The sequence below is a fragment of the Anser cygnoides genome, chromosome 2 (assembly GCF_040182565.1).
Source record: "Anser cygnoides isolate HZ-2024a breed goose chromosome 2, Taihu_goose_T2T_genome, whole genome shotgun sequence".
Classification (NCBI taxonomy): Eukaryota; Metazoa; Chordata; class Aves; order Anseriformes; family Anatidae; genus Anser; species Anser cygnoides.
In genome coordinates, this window is record NC_089874.1 from 133744384 (window position 1) to 133765031 (window position 20648).

Genomic DNA, 20648 nt, shown 5'->3' on the forward strand with positions numbered 1-20648 from the left:
ACATCAGGGAAGATTGCTTTTCCCATAACTTTAAACTATTGACCGTTTTCATAATTTGCTGAGTATCTGTGAATCATCCCTTCTACCTACCTTGTCTGAAAGAAGTTAGAGATGGAGCACACTTCTTGCATTTTTTGTTTTTCATGATCTGTAAAAATACACTAAATAAGAGTGGGAGAATGGGTGCAGCTACCATGGCATGACATGAAAATTCTGCCTCCCTCGCAGAAGAAGAAGAGCATTGCTGCTTTAACTGAGGGCATCACGCCTTCCTTGGGGTCACTGGTCTATCGCTTACTGCTACTTGCTTACACTTCTGATACTGCTTACACTTCTGATACTGAGTAGTGTTAACTGTTTATCTTTCATTAGAATGGAAAAAAAAACTTCCAATGTCTTTTATAGGACATCCGTTTTGATTACGGTGAGATCATTTCTTGTAAAACAAAAGGCAGAAGAGTATCTTTTTAGAGTTATTTCCTATGGAAACAAGGCTAGTAAAGTCTGTGTAAGTGTATGTGTATTTCCCTGCCCTCTGATTTCAGCCACGTGAAGTAGAGGCTAGAGGTCCCAAAGATAATTAATCTTCTCCAAATGTCATGAAAATAGGAGGCCTGATGAAGGAGACAGACCATTAAAGTGCCTTGATGATGGAAAGACTGCACAATGGAAGTCACACTTTGACATTGAATGGAAGAAAAACATTATAAGCACTCTTGGCAAACAGAAGATGTTATTTTAGATATGAAAGCTGACCAGCTGTAATACATATCAACAGGAAACCAGGATTCTTTAGAACTAATTCTCCACAACTACTTAGGCTGACATATTTGTTTGCTTTATTTTGAAGTTAGCTTCAGCCTATGTTGCTGTTGACTTCAACGTAAGCATACTGTGGCCCGGAACTACCATATATACAACCCATTTGTGTTAAACGAGATCACGTAGATAAAACAACAATCATTTTATAGTACTGCCAGTCAAGATTTATGCTGTTCAATTCTTGAAAATGTAATTTATTTCCAAGTTTTTTTCTATTTGTTATTACACAAGCCAATAGTTTCACTCTTTATGTAATTTGTAAACACAATGTGCTCATCAGTGTAAAATAACCAATTGTCCTGAGATTTGCATAACTCTCTGTAGGTCACTATATCATATACGACGGCCAAAAATAAGACTTCCAAGAACAAATGAAAGAGAAGAAATTATGCATTATCCAGCCAGCACTGCTTTATAATCCCACAGAATTAAAAGAAAAGGACACAAGTTTTGGCTAGATATTTTAGTGCATGTTTTTGAAATTATTTTGTAGCTACAAAAGAAATCGCTTCAGCAAACTGAAGCTGCAAGTAAAACTTGCTCAAAGAGAAGGAAGCGTCCATATCAACTCCAACACATGTTCGTTTAAAGTAATGAGCAGTGTCCAATCTATATCTTTATGCCTCATTTTCTTCTCAAATTAGGGTAGTTGTGCTGTTTTCATAGAATGTTTTTGTTCATTTGTTTGTTTGGTTGGTTGGTTGGTTGTTTTTTGGGGTGATGGTGGTGAAAGTGGGTAAAATTAATTTTTTTAGCAATTTAGATCTGATATTCTACCTCATAAGGGAAATCTCATGTCTGAGCTTTCCAGGAACTCTAATGAAATGGCCCCATGTTTTGGAAAGAGCGTACTGGCTCTATACAATGCTCAGACTATCAAAGATTTTCCTGTTATGGTTTGGTTATATGATTTATTTCAAATTTGTTATCCTATTCTGCCTGCACTCTTTACAATTAATACTGGCCTTTCCTCTTCCTTTCCCCTCCCTACCACACACATGCACTCCAGATCAAAGTTTTTTTTTAAAAAAAACAGTGATGGGAAATCTCTAAGTTTTCTGAGGTTATGGTCCCACTGTTAGCTGTCAGCTGTCCAAAAAAAGGGCAATGATTATTTCTTCAAGTGTGGAAGTCAAGTGTAGGAAGATAGTTTTGCTCTGCCAATGACTACTTGGGTGATATTAACTACGGAACTCAAACATTCAAAAAGAAAATGAATCATTGAATAGGTACTCTATTTTTTCGGGTTATACCCTAAAATCTAGTCAATTCTGTTGAGTATAAACAACAAACCATCTTATCTGTTTCTGTATAATATTATGTCCATTGTATTTTGTTGTTCATAAAGCGGTCCATTCAGAGTAACTCTTATTGAAGTCAGATGCTGAAAGCAAGTGCTCCATTTCAGCTCAGGCTGGGGAGTCACTCCATGATGGCACTAGCTGTAAGACGGTCAGTTTCCAGCTCTCCAGGGCATACCTGCAGATTTTACACAAGAAAAATCATGCAATCATGCATTAAACTTTTTTTTTTTTTTTTTTTAAACAAAGGAACTGCTTTATAAAGGGCTTGTATTCTACCTGAAATTGTTTTAGAAAAATAAGAGCAGGAATGCAGGCCGACTCTAATCAAACCTTTGTTGTTGACTCCTTCCCTGTCTGAGTACGTGCTAACAAAATGAATGGATTGGAAAACCTTTCCACTGTGTTGATTACTCGTGCTTGCAGGGAAGAAAAAATCCCACACTGTGATAGTGGGTGGGAGCAAGTTATCATATATTAATTGTTCTTTGATGCCTTATTTCAGTCCCATTGTTCAGCCCTGGGAGAATTTAGCACTATTTTCATAGATTTTGGAGACATTCCAGCATCTGTATAAACAAATTTTGTCACATGATTCTCCTTTTCTAGCTTTGGCTTTTCAGCCCTTATACATCAAATTAAGATTTTGTTGACACTTCCCAGAATGGCTTTACTTTATACTATTATTTCAGAGGAAAAGGAAACACTATTAGAGACCACACTCCCAGGAGCAAATTTAGCTTCCTTTCCAACAAAAATGTTTCCAAAATCAATTCCCTCTACCAGATGGTCTTGATTATATTCTGGACATATTTGTAGGTGAAGCCCACTGTAATTTCAGAAGAAACATAAAGTTTCAGCAATAAATGTTAAAAGTGCAATCAGTTGTAGATACTGTCCTGCAGTATCTACTGCAAAAAAAAAAAAAAAGATAAATCTACTGAATCCCAAATATTGAGACTTAAAAATAATATGTTTGCCATTAATCACAGATGTACACTCTCAAATTCAACACCAGAAGAGAAATAGTCCAGTCTGAGGATCACGCGTACTACGTATCTAGGACTGTGTCCCAGATGCATAGCACCTGTTTCCTTCCAAAACTCGTCCTTGGAATCAATGAGTATACCTTCAGAAAAGACATCAGCTTGTGTCACTAAGGGTGCAGCTCACAATATTATGCAAAGTGCCAAAGAGAAAATCATGGCTTTGGGCACAGTTTACAGGCTGGGCTCATGGTGCATGGTGGTGTGGGGAGAGAGCTTGCTGCAGCACACCCCAGGGGCATTCTCACCCTGTGGTTTGATGTCTTCTGGGGATATGCAGTAAGGTTATGTACGGTGAGCAGCAGATCTGAAATCATAAAGAAGAGGTCGGCCTATAACTCTTGACTTCAACAGCAACCTTGAACTAAGAGCAGAGTCCACGACAGGGGGTTGCTAGAAACACATGGAGTATACGGGCTCTTTAGATACATGGAAAGTTAAGTTGAAGGCACATCGTGTTGGCCCCTCATTCTAGAAATGATGGCCACGCCTTGTTATGGCTTTGCAATTTAATTTTATGAATAACCTAGTGAAATAAAAGAGTAGGATCTATTTCTATTGTATTGCAGATTGAAATTAAGTTAAAATATCATTAATGCTCTCCCTCTCCAAAATGTGTAAAGCGGTAATTAATACTGGGATTTGCTCTCAGTACGTTCATTGTCTCACCTCTACTCATTCTCCTAAATCACCTCTACTCGTTCTCCTAAATCACGTTGCTTTGTACCGACTTAATTGCATATAAATAACACTCAGAAAATGGGATGTTTCTATTCTTTCACATTTATTTTTTCTCTTGGTGAGATTCAGAATAAAAATGCAAGCTGTGTATCTTTAGTGGCAGCACTATCTGAATAATCATTTTCTTTTTGCATTATTCATGGAATATGGTCCCTCTGTTTAACCAGCTTAACTGGTGGTTGCTTTTCTGAAACTGACAGAAGAGTAGAAGCCAAGTGATTATAAACAGAAATCACAGATGCTTTAGCCCTCTTTCCCTTTGTCATGTATTTCCACAACACGGTTCATGCTTATCTGAGCCTACACATTATCCCTCTGGATGTTTGCTTTCTTCATGAAGATTCTTCCTTTTTCCTATTAAATTTAAGATTAACAGGTCTTTTGGATTTAGATTCTGAACATCCAGTTGGCAAGATTATTGGAACAAGGATTAAGAAAGATAATAATAAACGTAGCTGCATCTTGCCCAGTCTCTCTCTGCCTCTCTCCCTCTCTCTCTCTCTCTCTCTCTCTCTCTCTCTCTTTTTTTTTCCGTGTGTGTGTGTGCAGGGGAGCTTTGTTTTACTCTTTCTTTCTTTTATTTTTTTTTCCAGCACTGAGGGAATGAAGAAAACTAAGTGTAGAACCTTTCCCTCTGACTACGTGCAATGATATTCAAGGCAGACTTTCTGAAAATCTGATTTTAAAGCAGTGTATGGCTGAGCAATATCAGCCCCAGATCTAGATGACTGAAAGGCTTAACTGTTCTGCTGTTCTCAGCTGATTCCTGGGAGAAATATGCAGACCTCTGTATGGAAAGGTAATGACGTGCTGCCACAGCACATAGACCACGTGTACTTTGCCTTATGCTTGTTCTGAAATGATTTTAAGAAGAATTTCCTCCAATACTTAGTCTTGCTAGGAAATGAGGTAAAAATGTAATTTCCCCAAAATTGCTTTTCTACTGAAGTGTTATTTTTGTTTTGTTTTGTTAGTTTTTGTTTTAATAGTGACAGTGATATTTTCTGATTGTGATTTATGATAATCAAATGACGTAAACAATCTGAAAATTGGAGAGACATGGATTTGATGGCTGGACCACGCAGGCTGGATGGTTGCACTCAAAGTGTTGTGGTCAATGTCCAGGTGGAGATGAGTGGTGAGAGATGTCCCTCAGGGGAGAATATTGAGAATGGTGCTGTTTAACATCTTTGTTGGTGACATGGACAGTGAAGTTGAGTGTACCATCAGTAAGTTTGTAGATGACACCAAGATGTGCGGTGCAGTCAGCATGCTGGAGGGAAGGGATGCCATTCAGAGGGACCTGGACAGGCTCCAGAGGTGGGCCTGTGCAAACCTCATGAGGTTCAACAAGGCCAAGTGCAAGGTTCTGCATCTGGGCTGGGGCAATCCCAAGCACAAATACAGGCTGGATGAGAAATGGATTGGGAGCAACAGCCCTGAAGAGAAGGACCTGGGGGTGTTGGCTGATGAGAAGCTTGACATGAGCCAGCAATGTGTGCTTGCAGCCCAGAAAGCCAACCGCATCCTGGGCTGCATCAAAAGCAGCGTGGCCAGCAGGGTGAGGGAGGGGATTCTGCCCCTCTGCTCTGCTCTTGTGAGACCCCATCTGGAGTGCTGCATTCAGCTGTGGGGCCCCCAGCACAGGAAGGACATGGACCTGTTAGAACAAGTTCAGAGGAAGGCCACAAGGATGTTCAGAGGGCTGGAGCAGCTCTCCTGTGAAGACAGGCTGAGGGAGTTGGAGTTGTGCAGCCTGGAGAAGAGAAGGCTCTGGGGAGACCTTACAGCGGCCTTCCAGTACCTAAAGGGGGCCTGCAGGCAAGCTGGGGAGGGACTCTGTGTCAGGGGGTGTAGTGATAGGACAAGGGGAAATGGTTTTAAACTAAACTAGGGTAGGTTTAGATTAGATATAAGGAAGAAGTTCTTTGCTTTGAGGGTGGCGAGGCACGGGCACAGGTTGCCCGGAGAAGCTGTGGATGCCCCATCCCTGGAAGTGTCCAGGGCCAGGCTGGATGGGGCTTTGAGCAACCTGGTCTGCTAAGAGGTGTCCCTGCCCATGGCAGGGGGATTGGAACTAGATGATCTTAAAGTCCCTTCCAACCCAAACCGTTCTGTGATTTTATGATTCTATAAAAAGACTTGGTTCCTTTATTAACCTGCCAGCTAGAGCTTTACAGACCTGGAAAAAGTTTGATCATATACTAGAACTTGAAAATGTGTAGCACAAATTCAGTTGGGTTTTGTCTTAATTTACATGATTCTGAGATTTTTCCTCATAATTTAGATCTTTCCCCAGTACATTATTTTCATCTTTCATATACACACTGCTTTGGGAAGTTACGCAGTGATATCCTTCTTCTGCGATCAGTGTTTAAGACTTAGTCCATAGGAGGTTCTTAAACTCTTTTGTCCTCACTGGGTCTGTGGAGGAGAGGAGAGAAAGGAAAAAATGAGTTTAAAGATTCTTTAATACATTATATGCAAAACAAAAAAGTCTCAGAAGAAAGGTTTCCTCAGAGGTTTTTCTCTGTTAAAGAAAGCACAAACCTGAACAATTACCTATCCTTGGAAAAGAACATGTGCAAAGCCCTTTGGAAAATTTAAAAAATCTTGAATAAAGCTCTACAAACGCAGATTGTCAGCCATAGCTTCCATTCATGTAAACACAGACTGATTTGGGACTGGCTGGACACTGGACTGGCTTCGTCACCTGTGTTTTTGTTCTACTTCCGTGATCAACTATCTTCTTAAATCTAAATTTTTGCCTCATTTGGAGAGATTTCTCTGCTCTTGTTACACTCTGCTTTACATCTGAGGAGAATATTAACACTTTCCCTTAACTTATTCTACACATTTTACTGAAGATCTAATTGCTGCTTTGAGGCTGAAGCATACTTAGCTGGATTTCTGAGCTGGATTCCTGCAAAGATCAAGAGCTAAGCATGTTTATTATAGAAGCACTGATGCTATCTTATGAAGTGACAACCTTCTATATTAACAGAAAGCCTTGCATTGATTCAAGAAGATTGGATTACGCTTTAGTAACTGAAAGCTCATACAAGAGATCAAGAATGAATGATTAATTTTAAGACGTTATTTACTCTTTAAAAACATCCTCCTTGATTTTTGTAATTTGGATGATGACAATAGAATTCATTGGGAACACAATTTGCGCAGCAAATAAATTTGGATAGATTCATGTATTTAATCATTTATTCTGATAGGTTGATGGGGCTGAGAAATGAGAAATCATCATTGCTAGTATGGTTTTATTATGCTGTCACTGTATTATTCTTGGAAAAAAAAAATAAGAGCACTGTGTGGAAATGCAGTAGAGACCAAAATATATTGTATTCACTTGGTGTTCTTCTTATTTAATTACAACATCACAGAGAAAACATTTCCCTTACATTGTTTATTGGCCTTGAATAGTATCAACAGATATCAGTAGGAAGGATATTAAGTTGCATCTTACAATAACATTTCACTGATAACTTCAGTAATGTTATGATGACATATAAACAAGGAAAAAGTATTTAGGATATGTCTCTCTCTCTCTCTCTTTTTTCTTTTTTTTAGTTTAATGTTTTTTGTGACATCTTCTGAGGAAAACACCAATAAAATATGTTGTACAATATTGTCGATCATGTCTACAGTTACCTCATACAGCTGAATGGAAGGCTGGAATTTATTTTAGACTACCCTATACAATGTGGTGTTGCCCTTTTAAGATTTAAATTAATATCACAAAATAAAATACCAAATGCTTACTGAGCAGATCAACTTTCTCTGCATACTAAGTTGTAACATCAGAGAGAAAAAAAAAATGTGATGCTGTAGAATACTCTGGAATAGCCAGATTCTTTTTAACACCTCTCACATTACCAGCAAAATTATGAGTTTTTTTATGAGATAACTCTCATGACTTCACCTGTTGCTTTCAAAAGTTGTGCTTGGATGTAATTTGATGTGATTTCAGATATCGTTTGAGAATAATAGGTCACATAAATAAGAATGTGGTTTTATTAACACAATTGCTCTTAATGCCCAAGCCAAGAAGAAGCCATGCAGGTTTTCCTCAGGTAATTTGCATTTATGATTCTATGATTTAATAGGCACATTTCAGAGGCACAATTATTGTAGGACAGAGAAGCATAACCTCTATTTTCATAAACTTGCCTTTCTACCAAATAAAATTGTGTTCATTGAGAGTTCTTGTGGACCTGATAAAAATAACTTGTGTAATGACCAGTGTCTGATTTGTCCAACCAAACATTACTCATTCAGACACAGACTCAAAAATACTTAAGGCTCCCTGGAAGTATAAAAAACAAACAAACAAACAAAGAACAACAACAAACACCAAAACAACATGCAATGTTTAAAGCTTTTACTTCGGAGTAATTGTCAAGAACTGCTAAGCAGTTTGTGCATGCTTCTCTGTCCCCTTTGTATCCACTGGTGAGGTTAGCATTTCACTTAGGGAAAAGACTCTTCAAAAAGAAAGTTTGAACATTTTACTGTTTTTGCTCATGTTCTTCCTAGTAGGTTTTAAAGGTCTTCTATATATTTCCTTTGTGTGACAAGATGAATTCAGTAGAACACATTCAACTTTCCTTTTATATTAGTCCTTTAGTAAATATTATTCCCACTTAAGTAAAAGGGGAATTTATATAGAATTTTGTGGATGTTTCCTGTCCTAGTTCTGCATGTTAAATTTATTCTAGATATTCAAATGCCAGTTCAAAGCTGAATGGACTCAGTGCTTAGCTCAGGTATAACAGAGAAAATGAAGTTTGATTATACTCAAGCCAAATAAGTAATTTAACTTTTCTGGGATGATCCTGAACAAACCATTTTCCTACTTTTTAATTTTTTTTTTGTATGCTTTGTAATAACGAGCTCCCTTTCCCATTCTTTCTTTCTTTTTCTTTTTCTTTTTCTTTTTCTTTTTCTTTTTCTTTTTCTTTTTCTTTTTCTTTTTCTTTTTCTTTTTTTCTTTTTCTTTTTCTTTTTCTTTTTCTTTTTCTTTTTCTTTTTCTTTTTCTTTTTCTTTTTCTTTTTCTTTTTCTTTTTCTTTTTCTTTTTCTTTTTCTTTTTCTTTTTCTTTTTCTTTTTCTTTCTTTTTCTTTTTCTTTTTTTTTCTTTTTCTTTTTCCTTCCTTCCTTCCTTCCTTCCTTCCTTCCTTCCTTCCTTCCTTCCTTCCTTCCTTCCTTCCTTCCTTCCTTCCTTCCTTCCTTTCCTTCCTTCCTTCCTTTCCTTCCTTTCATTTCCCCCTTCCCTTCCCTTCCCTTCCCTTCCCTTCCCTTCCCTTCCCTTCCCTTCCCTTCCCTTCCCTTCCCTTCCCTTCCCTTCCCTTCCCTTCCCTTCCCTTCCCTTCCCTTCCCTTCCCTTCCCTTCCCTTCCCTTCCCTTCCCTTCCCTTCCCTTCCCTTCCCTTCCCTTCCCTTCCCTTCCCTTCCCTTCCCTTCCCTTCCCTTCCCTTCCCTTCCCTTCCCTTCCCTTCCCTTCCCTTCCCTTCCCTTCCCTTCCCTTCCCTTCCCTTCCCTTCCTTCCCTTCCCTTCCCTTCCCTTCCCTTCCCTTCCCTTCCCCTTCCCTCCCCTTCCCTTCCCCTCCCTCCAATGCATATTTCAGATTGCAAGGGAAAGACAATGGTGTGACAGTAAGCACTGTTCTTCATTATTAATCCATTTATATCTCAAAGAAGTTTATCATAGAAAAATGACACAAAGAGGAACAGTGAGGGTCTTTCATGGATCCTTTATTCCCTTCTTCTATCCCAAAGCTGTATCAATGATCCTGTGTTGTCCCAGCCTGTCTTGTCCCTGAAAAACAGCAATTGAGCTAGTTTAACAACATTTTGTCTAATGGAGATTCCACGTCCTTCCTTCATGATGTTTTTCATATATTGAAGAAAAATGATAGGTTCCTTACTTTGTTGCAAAGTTTGTCCCTGGCATCTATCTTATAAACTGATATGGGTGCCAACATCTGGATTAAGGTTGTCTTCTTGCCATTCCTGACAAGTGGACAGTTACTTTGGTGGCAACTCCATCTCTTGAAGAGTTTCTCCTTCCATGGCTTTGCTTCCACCTTTCCTACAGGCTCTGTCCATGCACACAAGACATCTCCATCTGGCCATCTGCCACCTGCATTGTTAACAAGAAGCAGGGACTGTTAAAGTCTTACCATCAACCTGATTGTTTCTCCAGGTTCTGTGTACTCTATGTTTATACGAGGCAGGGTCTAGTTGGACTTGGGTTGTAGCACAACAGCGTGATGAGGCCGCCCCGGTCACTGGTGGTGCTGTGCCCTACAAAGTGACTGTGCTTGTCTGCTGACCCAACAGGTCATAATTTCTTGGCTTCCCTGGAAGCCTGAGTGTTCACATGGGAAAATGAGAATATGGTACTGCGTGGAATGAATCAATCCAGTTTCCATTTTTAACTGCACTTACACTGTTTAGGGTCGGGATCAAGAAACAGAACTTGTTCTTCAGCAAATCCTGAATAGTTTTACTCCCACCACCAGATATATTACTTTTCCATATGACAAGTATTTACTCCTATCTCTGATGGCATACTGCTTACACCTTGGTTACCAAGGGAGATCAGTTTTCTTCCTGCCATTGTACTAGCAGCAGTCTCACAAAATATTTCTCTTACAACCTTCTACAAATGGACACCTAACAATGGTCCCTCAGACAAGCAACTAGAGATAAGCAGTCCAAGTAAAATGACCATTTGGAAAGTCTGAGAGTAGCTTTGGGAGTGACATAGGGTGTCTTCCTCTCATTCTTCCTCTAGAGACTTATATCTTGCAGTTAATGTACCTCAGACTTTATCCTTTCATTGTAGAAACCTAGCTATAGCCCAGCCTAGCTATAGACAGGAGTTATATCATCTGTGGCACACCATGGGGGCTGATCCATCTCACCTAAACTAACGTGAAGCACCCAGCTGAGTTGCTGTGCTCCTGCACAAGCAGTGGAGAAGGGCAGACGTGACCTGGAAATGCCAGCTAGCAGATTTTGTGGATTAAACTGCCAGCTGCCAAGCCCACTGCAAACACATTTTGTTGTCTTCCATAGACTCACAGTGGTGCAGTGTAACACCAGAAGCCATGATACAGTAGGACGTACACGTCATACCCATCACCCAACAAATCTCACAGAAGCTGTGTGAATCACACCACGTACTCTAATTCATGAGTCACACTAAGTATGTACAAGCCATGCATATATATATCTGTATTTAATAGGTCTGTTACCTAGCTGTGTGAACTTGTTTAGTTATGAAATAAATGGGTTTTGTTTTATGATATCCCTTTTTAAATATCTTCTGATGGCATTTTGTGTTAAGGGACAAATGCATAGAAATAGGTACTGTAATTAATTTACCTGTCTCTGAGAGAGTTTTGTACTATGTTGGATTCCATTGTTTCAATTTCTTTTAGAGATTGCTAAAAGCCATTGCATGTGGTTATCTCCAACATCAAAAGCAGTTTTCTCCCAAGAGCCTCCAACACAGGAGGGGCTTGACATTTTGCATGCTTGAGTCACTAGCCTGGGTGACTGATGAATCGCAGAGTCACAGAAAGATTTGGGTTGGAAGGGAACTTAAAGTTCGTCTAGTTCCAACACCCTGCCATGGGTAGGGACACCTCCCACTACACCAGGTTGCTCCAAGCCCCGTCCAACCTGGTCTTGAACACCTCCAGGGATGGGGCAACCACAGCTTCTCTGGCTAAAATGTGCCAGTGCCTCACCACCCTCTGAGTGAAGAATTTCCTCCTAACATCTAATGTAAACCTACCCTCTTTTACTTTAAAACCATTATTCTTTGTCCTATCATTATCTGCCCAAGTAAAAAGTTGCTTTATTTTATTTATTTATTTATTTATTTATTAGTAAGCCCCCTCTAAGTACTGAAAGGCTGAAAGGCAAGAGCCATGCTTTGTAGCAGCAAGCAGGTTGTGACTTTAAAGGTGCGGGCTCCCAGGCAGTCAGCCAGCACAGCTTATGCTATCATTGCATCTTACCATGACTCCCAATTGTCTTGATAAGTATGAGGCAGGTGTCTTGTCTTGATCTGCTCTTTCTACTAAGCTCACACAATGCAAGGGATCTTGCCAGGCTATTAAAACAGGCTTCTTCACAGAGCAGTTCAGTTGGTTCTATGGTTTGGGAAACATCCACATTTTTCTGTTGAATATAGGGGAAGTCTTGGGTGGCACGATATTGTTGAAATGACACATTTCAAGGATGACGGATGACTATGTTAAGAGCCAATAATAAACCAATCTTTTTTTTTTTTTTTTTTTTTTTTCCCCAAGATACAGGATTGCCTCAATCAACAGAATTGACCCAAACCAGGTATGCCTTTAAGTTGTTCTTGTCATGCCAGGTTGATGCCATCACCCACAGCTCCTGTGCTCACCTCCTTTGTCACAAACAGGCCTGAGCACCTTACCCCAACACCTATAACCACCCAGTCCCACCTCACCTCAGAAGTTTTTAATACAGCTGAACTTCTACATCACTTATGTTATGGGGTACAAAGGGTAAATGCCTCACACGGACATGCCACATCCCCAGGGAAAGAATTTGCTCAGCAGCACCTATTTTTCTGGCTATTGTAGTAACTATCTTCCAGCAGGTAATACTGAATCCCTCCTTCCTTTCCCCGACCCACCCCCTACTTCCTCTTCCTCTAAAATATTTGCATTTTTCTGCCAGAACCACTAGGTGTCACAAGTACTCACATCTAAACTGTAAAATAATATTATTCCAGAGATCTTGACATTATTCTTATAGAGGGGGCCAAGAACTGGGTCATAGACTTGCTGTAAATGTGGGTGCTCCTGGATGTAATAAAAAAGCCAAACATATATCAAGCTGGTTCTTATAGAAAAGATCCATAGTGCTTTGTGGCAAACCATTTAGTATACAAGGGAAATATGTCTGTCATTGAAGTGCCTTAATTCAGCAAAGCATAGAAAACTAATGACTTGTTTGTGACATGAAAGCTCAACAAAGTATATCTAACAGGAGGAAATAGGCTGGTGAAACAGGGTGTGCGAAAGTAGAGTACAGAAAGAGCTCCACACTGAAAAACTCATGGTTAAGGAACAGAACAATCCTCAGGTTAAATTTAGATGATTTTCAAACCTTAACTGAGTAATTCATGGCACTAATGAGACATATCTTCCTGTTCTTCCCACCCTTGTTCCCATCTGTCTGTTTATAAACTGATCAATCATTCCTGCCTAGCAGTATGAGTTTTACACTAGCTGGGAAGATATATTCTCAGCTTCCCAGCGGGACTCACGATACACCACTAGTTGAGTCTTTGGGAGCCTGAGACACTGATCTTTCCTGAAGATGACATTTCATTTTTTCAAATGTTAGGAAATAGATTAGTTTTCTTTTCCTTAACCCTGTAAAACCTCTCCCCCATCCCTGTAGGCCCCTTCTCATCTATTTTAAAAAATCTTTGTGAACTGTGTGCCAATGACTCTGTATCCCAGGGTCTCCCAGATAAATGGCTTCATTTCTTTTATCATTTTAATCAATTTGAGAACACAAAGAAAGATGTGTGGGACACACATTTGCTGAAGGAATCATGGAGTCATAGAATATCCTGGGCTGGGAGGGACCCACAAGGATCACTGAGTCCATCTGGCTCCGCACAGGACCACCCAAACACCAAACCATGCCTGTGAGAGCATTGCCCAGACCCTTCTTGAATCCCTTCCCTCGACAGGCTGGCAACGCTGGGCTTGATGCACCCCAGGGTACGATTGGCCCTTCTGGCTACCAGGGCACACTGGTCTTTTCTTAGTGTACTCACAAATAGGGTTTCCATCTTTTTATTTTATCATTTTCCTGAAAATTAGCACTGTTTTGTACACTGAAATCTAAAATATTACATGCAGTTAGGGACTTGATCAAATATGGTATTACTGCATGGCATTCAAACAGACAGTCAGTGTTATAAATCTGGAACTGCCAATTATATTGTCATTTTTAGCTGGCAATATGAGAGCATAATGGCTTTAGGCTATTCCAGATGGTGAATTTAGGCACTGAAAGGTACTGCACTGCTCCTAGAATAGAATACATAACACTGGAAGAAGCAAAGACCATTCACTCCTTCTGTAAAACAGTGTTTCAAAAATAAGGATTAACATCACCGCAGAGCTGTGAGTTATTGCTTAATAAAACTGCATAATTCTTATTAGTCACACTGTGCAGTGCACTATCAGTCAAATGAATCACTCATGCGAGACAGCTAATTTGGTCCCAAATGCACTATTTAGAATGAATGCTGAATGTTCCTAACTATTATTAAGTAGCCACCTGCTGCACATTTATGACATTATATTTTGTATATTGTTGCAATAATCTAAACTGCACTTAAAGGTAGAGTCCAATTCCAGATAATGTTTTGTTAATAACCTCCCATGTAAACAAGCACAATCAATTATGGCCAGAGGTAATTACAGTTGAATCATTTTCTTACAACAATATTTAAATTAAAAAAAAATAATCAGATTGATTCAGAAAGATTTCAGACTTCACTTGTATTTAGATGAAGGTGTGTCCTGAACCATAATAGGTGCAATTACAGAGATAAGATTAAGGAGGTGCCAGCTTTCTTATGCTTTTATACATGTTTTTGGAGTGTCTTTGTAACAAGGAAAAAATTTTGTACGCTGTCTGTGCAGAACAGACATTTCCCAGGCAGGCTCAACAGAAATCTCTTCATCTCCCTTTATGGAGCCTTGACTTTTTAGAGATATTTCCTCTATTTACCGACCAGAAACAATAACAGGGGGTGGGGATAAAAAGAAAAAAAGAAAAAAGAAAAAAAAAAAAGGAAAAAAAAAAGAATGTTGCATTTTGTTACCACTGGGGTGTGCCACTTAAAAGGATTATGTTTTCTGGCCAGTAATTCCTTCTCCTATGGCTTTACGCTGGACCAGCGCCCTTTCCATCCATCTGGCACTTTTCATACATGAAATCAAAACACTTAGCAAAATGCTCCTATCAGTCATTGCTCTCTCCTTCTAAAAGAGAGGAAAAGAAGGGTGAAGAGGTGTTGTTTCTTGTCCAATGCCACATAAGCATAGCAGTCAAAGACCATAGGACACAGTCCATGTCCCCTCCAGCAAGATTCATTGCACCTGAAGTTTGCCATCTGAAAGCCTGTCCTCTGCTTTAAGCTGAGCAGTTAGACTCTTTTTCTTGTCAGTAGGAAATCTTTGATATTTACAGAGGCCAGTTCATCCTACTTCCCTTGCACATGTATTTTATGGAGAATTTTCCCCAAGAATATGCTGCTCTTTCTATCCACTGATGAGGTTGCCCTAGGCAACGAGCCTCTCGGAGATACCCAAGTTGTAGAAGATGACATTTAAGTGAGCTGAGTATCCCCGTTAGTGCACTTCCCAACCCCCTAGACCATGTGCAGCCTAGAGAAGAGAAGCTTTAGGTGCAGCCTTACAATACCCAAGAGGAGATTACCAAGAAAAGAGAGCCAGGCTTCATAGTGATGTGCGTGGCGGGATAATGAGATGCAATGGTCAGAAACTGAAACAGAAGAGTGTCTGACTGATTATAGAGAAAAATGATTTCTCCCCGAGGACAGCCAGACAGTGTAAGAGATTGCCAAGAGAACCACGTGTTCTCTGAACCTGGAGATTTTGATGGCTTGACTTGATGAAGCCGTGAGCTACTCGGTCTCAACACAGACCTGCCCCTGCTTTGAGCAGGAGGTCGGACTGTTGTCTCCCAAAGTCTCTTCAAGCCTAAATGATTGGTGATTCCATGTTGCCTTTCATGCTGGGATATCACACGTGGGATGTCACATCCACACATCAGAGGCATTCTGTGAAGGAAATGTTGATATGGACATTAATGCAGGGGCTAGAAAAGGTTTAACACTGAGGACTATATCGGATGTTAATGAGGCATCAAGGGTCAAGTTTAGGTTCAACTGGCATCTCCAATAACTGAATATCCAGATGCATTTCTGCTTTTTTAAGAACTTGTCACCCACAACAAAGTTGTGGTGCCTTTTGCATAGGAAAAATATAAGAAGTAAAATCCATTTCAGAATATGACTGAGAGTGAAATAAAGAAGATGGCACAGAAAAAAAAAAGTTAGTATCGATAGGTATAAGGAGACAGGAAACATAGATAAAGGAGACTCAGATTGTCTGACTGATGAATCGATAGATTTGAATAGACGGACTACATTTTCTTAGCTTTAAAATTTAACATTTCCTCTAAAGACAGTTGTTGAATGAGATTTTTTTTTTTTCTGAAAGCACTTGATTTGAAGAAAAAAGTAAATCTATATTACGTCCTAGAATGACAATTTAATGGTATTTTAGGTAGAAAACTAAAAGATATTTTAGTAACAAAGGCCAGTCAGGGAAACGTCAGATAAGCAAATCCCTGAGCCTGCTGGAAATAGGTAATGTAAACTGGTATAAAGATAATTTAAATGATCGATCACTTAAATTCTGTGCAATAGGAGAAATATTTAGACTGTGCCCTAAATTCTGCAGAGAGTTTCAATCTGGAATCCTCTTGACTTTTTGCCTTGAGGAATGATGCTGTGTAAAGTTTGTGCACAAGTTTCTGATTGGCTTTTAGAACAGAAGCATGCATTGAAAAAGAGCCATGTTAATGCCAGATATTGATTTCTCAATGCGTTGCTAACGTATTTCCTATTGCAAGTAAATTGCATAAAAATAAAAAATGACTATAAATGGAACAACTCAGTGCACAAGAGCAACATTACATTCCATACCCAGTGATGCTGATGCTTTCAGCTGACTAAGTCTTGTACAGAGGAAATTACTTTCCTTATTAAACAACACATTTCTGTCAACTCATTTTCTTTATCTACTGGATAATAGAAAAGAAAACCATCATGCTAGATTTTTCACAACAGGTTTATTATTCTCCCTCTTTCATTTAGAAATCAGACATATTTCAGATAGCTCCAAATAAAGCAAAGAGGACTACAGTACATGACTGTGACCGGACTAAATTATTATTAATATCTTAACAGACAAATGAGGAAATGCTTTCAACTACAGAAGGTGACCTAATTACAACCATTTGTTGAGCAATAAATAACAGAGAAGAAGGATATTAGAGTGGTTAGTGAGCAAGACTACAAGACACTGACACTAGCATTCTGTATTGCTTTGAGCAAGTACAATTACTTATGCATAGATCTTCAAAGCCATGTGCTTATGTGTCTTTTAACATCTGGCTGTAACCTCTGTGCTTTTCTTTCTCATCTGAAAGATGCTAAGATAACACTTCTCTACCTCACAGGTGCCTTTTGGAGTACTCAATGCACTGAATAAATGGGGTCACGGAAGCAGTTGAGAAAAGAGGCTAAGAGAAGGGGAGAAACTCACTAACGTGTTTTAAAAACTATACTAATCTCTTCCTCCCACTAATCTGGATTAAAATTAAGCAAATAAACCCACACCTTTCATCATTCCTGCTTAAATAATATTCTTTGCCCCTACACTCCCTAAAATATTAATGTGGCACGTGTAGAAATACTCTGCTCTTTTGTCCTTCAGATCCTAAAAACAAAGGAATTTTTATCTTTACAGTTTTTGCCTTCAGCTTTTCTGGTAGACTCTGTCACTTCTCGGGTACTGCTGATGCAACACCTTGTAGCAGCACCCTCACTGGATGAGGCTCTTTGGACCCCCAAACTGCTCAACATGAAAAGTTTTCTAACTTTACCATTCTTTCTTTTCAGTCCTGATCAGTCTGTTGCCACTGTTAACACTCCAGAGCAAACAAATATGTGCAAATAATCAAAACATAATGCAGTTATTACAATTTTTACACACTTTAAAAGATTTTTCATCCAATGAAGTAAAGGAGGCTACAATCTACGCTAAGTAATTATTTTGCTCTTCTTTGAAAGTTTTGTGCTTGCAAGATACTGGAAGATCCTCCTCCAGGCTTTAAACTCTGTCAGCAGCTCCTGTGATAACACAGCCCTCTGTTTTCAGGTCAGGCCAGTGACTGAAGCTAATTGCATCCTCTTTGCATGGGAGGGATCATAGTGACTTGTTGATGTTCCATTTACCTATTTTGAAATCAAAAGCTCTCTGCAATCCATGGAATTGATAGACAGGCTACAGAAGCATGATGTGCAATGGTATGTGTCATCCAAGTCTTGGACAAACTGATGGGATAGCACCAACTTCATTAAATACGGAGTTCTTGGTTCAGTTACAAAATCAAATTCAAGTTACAAAAGCAATTCAAATGCTCACTGGGTATGCTCTAAATGTATAAGACTTACACACATTTCATAGCTTCACACAGGTGTTGGCTGGGATACACTTCTGGAGGTCATTTAGTCAAAACTACTGCTTAAAGCAGGACTATCCCCAGTACTGCATCAGGTCAGCTGTAGCTTTGTTCCTAGCTAGGTCTTGAAAAGTCCAAGATCATGACTCCATTTGCATACATCTAGATTTGATTTGTTGTTATCCTGGGCAGCAGCAGGTAGGACACTAAAAGAATCTTCTGCAATTGCATTGGCCAGGCAGGGACCAAACCCAGAAGTAACAGCTTTTCACTGTTTTACCAGGATGAGGTGGAGGTTTTGTAGTTGGGAATAATCATGGTGGAATCATGGATATCATAGATATGTCATGAGAGCTTATCAAGTACAGTCTGCTCAGTGCTCCTCTAGGCATAACAGAACTCAATAGTATTTTGTATTCAGGGTCTGCAGAAGAGGCACAACTGTCCCTAGAAAACCTTCACATCTCAGCTACCGCTCTCTGGTAAACACTGGTAAAGACTCCTCTTTCCATTGGAAAAATCTATACATTTATGATTATCACTGCCCCTGAAGCTGTATTAATTGCCATGAAGTAGGCTCAGAAGGAAACAGCTTACTATTATCATCCAGGCAGCCCACTAGGAACTTCACTGTTCCCAGTTTCTGAGAGTGTGCACTTTTGGATGAATGGAACAAGCAGTGCTGGCTTCTAATGCATTATGATGGAGGGGGCTGAATTACTGAATTGTGTGTTCCTCTGTGAAGGAAAAATGTCATTTACAATGTAGGTTTGTCACGTGTAAAACTTTCAGTAGGTTTCTTCAAAGTCCAGTTTTTGCTTCTCTGAATACTTCTCTTGTTCCTAACAACTTTCATCTTCCTTCACAAATTCCATGAAAGTTGGGCAGGAGAGATTTGTTCCAGTCCGAAAGCTGCACATTCATATTCTAACACATTGCTTTCTATATCAAAGAGAAATTTCACTCAAAGGTGCCATAGAAAAATGATACTCTTGCAGCAGTGGGTCCTTTATCTGCAGAGAGCAGGTAAAACTACCTGTACTCTTTTCCAAGCCTCTGTGGTTTGACTGTGAGCTGCAAAGGCAACTTCTCAAACTCGTCCTCCATACCTGAAGTCTTCAGGTTGGCACTGTTTTTCTGAATTGGTACAAAATGCAGTGATAATTTTTGTGATTTCATTCCTGATTTAAAATGGGAGCAAAACTAACAATGCCAACTTAGGGATGAAAGAAGAGTTGCTATCATATATCAATAACCTTTCCCCACAACAGGCTTGTGTTTCATTTGAAGCACTATACCCAGGCTGTAAGGCTATAAGCAGTTTGTTGTCCTTTGGGTTATACAGTAACTGGCCTTGGTTATTTTTTTGAGTTTTCAGAATGGCTTCATCCAGGTGTTTCTGGTCTCATCATATTAGCAAAATTTGTAATATTCACCCAATTTTCGCTTGATACTCCTTCCTCTGTTTATTATTCATTTGACCTATTGATTCCAAGTAACTATTCATTTTTAGTTGGCCTGTGAATATTAGAAAAGGAGGAATTTCAAGGAATGGAAATGAGGTTTACCTTTTCTTCACAAAAACACTTTTAAAACTCAGATATTAATCCCTCAGATTTTTTCATTAATATTGCATTTTGCAGCATAAGCAGCTAAAACTTCAATGAGACTGTGATTCTGCCTCCAAGCAATATAAATAGCATTAAATTTGCACTTGTTTTCTACTGGCAAATTTACAAAGTATTACCTGTGATCATGACCAAAATAAAGCTACCCAGGATTATTCATTCTCTTTTTTAAAATTAGAATTTACGGTAATACCAGAACATCAGTCTTTATTCAAAAAAAAAAAAAAAAAGAAAAAAAAAAAAAAGCAACTACCATCGAAAAAGGAACATTTTGTCTCTCTGGAGATGCACTTTTGTTGAACTTATTCAAACTAAGATTTGTCCTTGAAAAAGGCTATTTGAGTTTAGCTCCTTTCTTTTCTGGCAATACAAGTTTTTCTTTTACTCAGATTTTTCAACCTTGATCTCCTGCTGTACAAATTAAATACAATTTAAATATGAATAACTGAAGTGGTCGGTACCTAGTTATGCAGTTTAAGGCCTGGCATCTGAGGCAACAAAAGGCAAGCAGGTTTTTTTCTTGCCCCTGTGCCACGTTTAGGATATGTGACCCTGCATGGGACAAGTGTTGAGACATTGCTGTGAAGCAGTTTGTCCCCAGGGTCACACTGGGCATGCTGGTGCCAAAGTCTATGCGCGACAGAAGACGTGGTGAAGCTGCTGAACAGGAGACAGAGTTTCCATTATCGCCTCCCTTCCAGCAAAGCCATCGCTTGTCTGGCAACGGAACTGACTGGGAACTGAC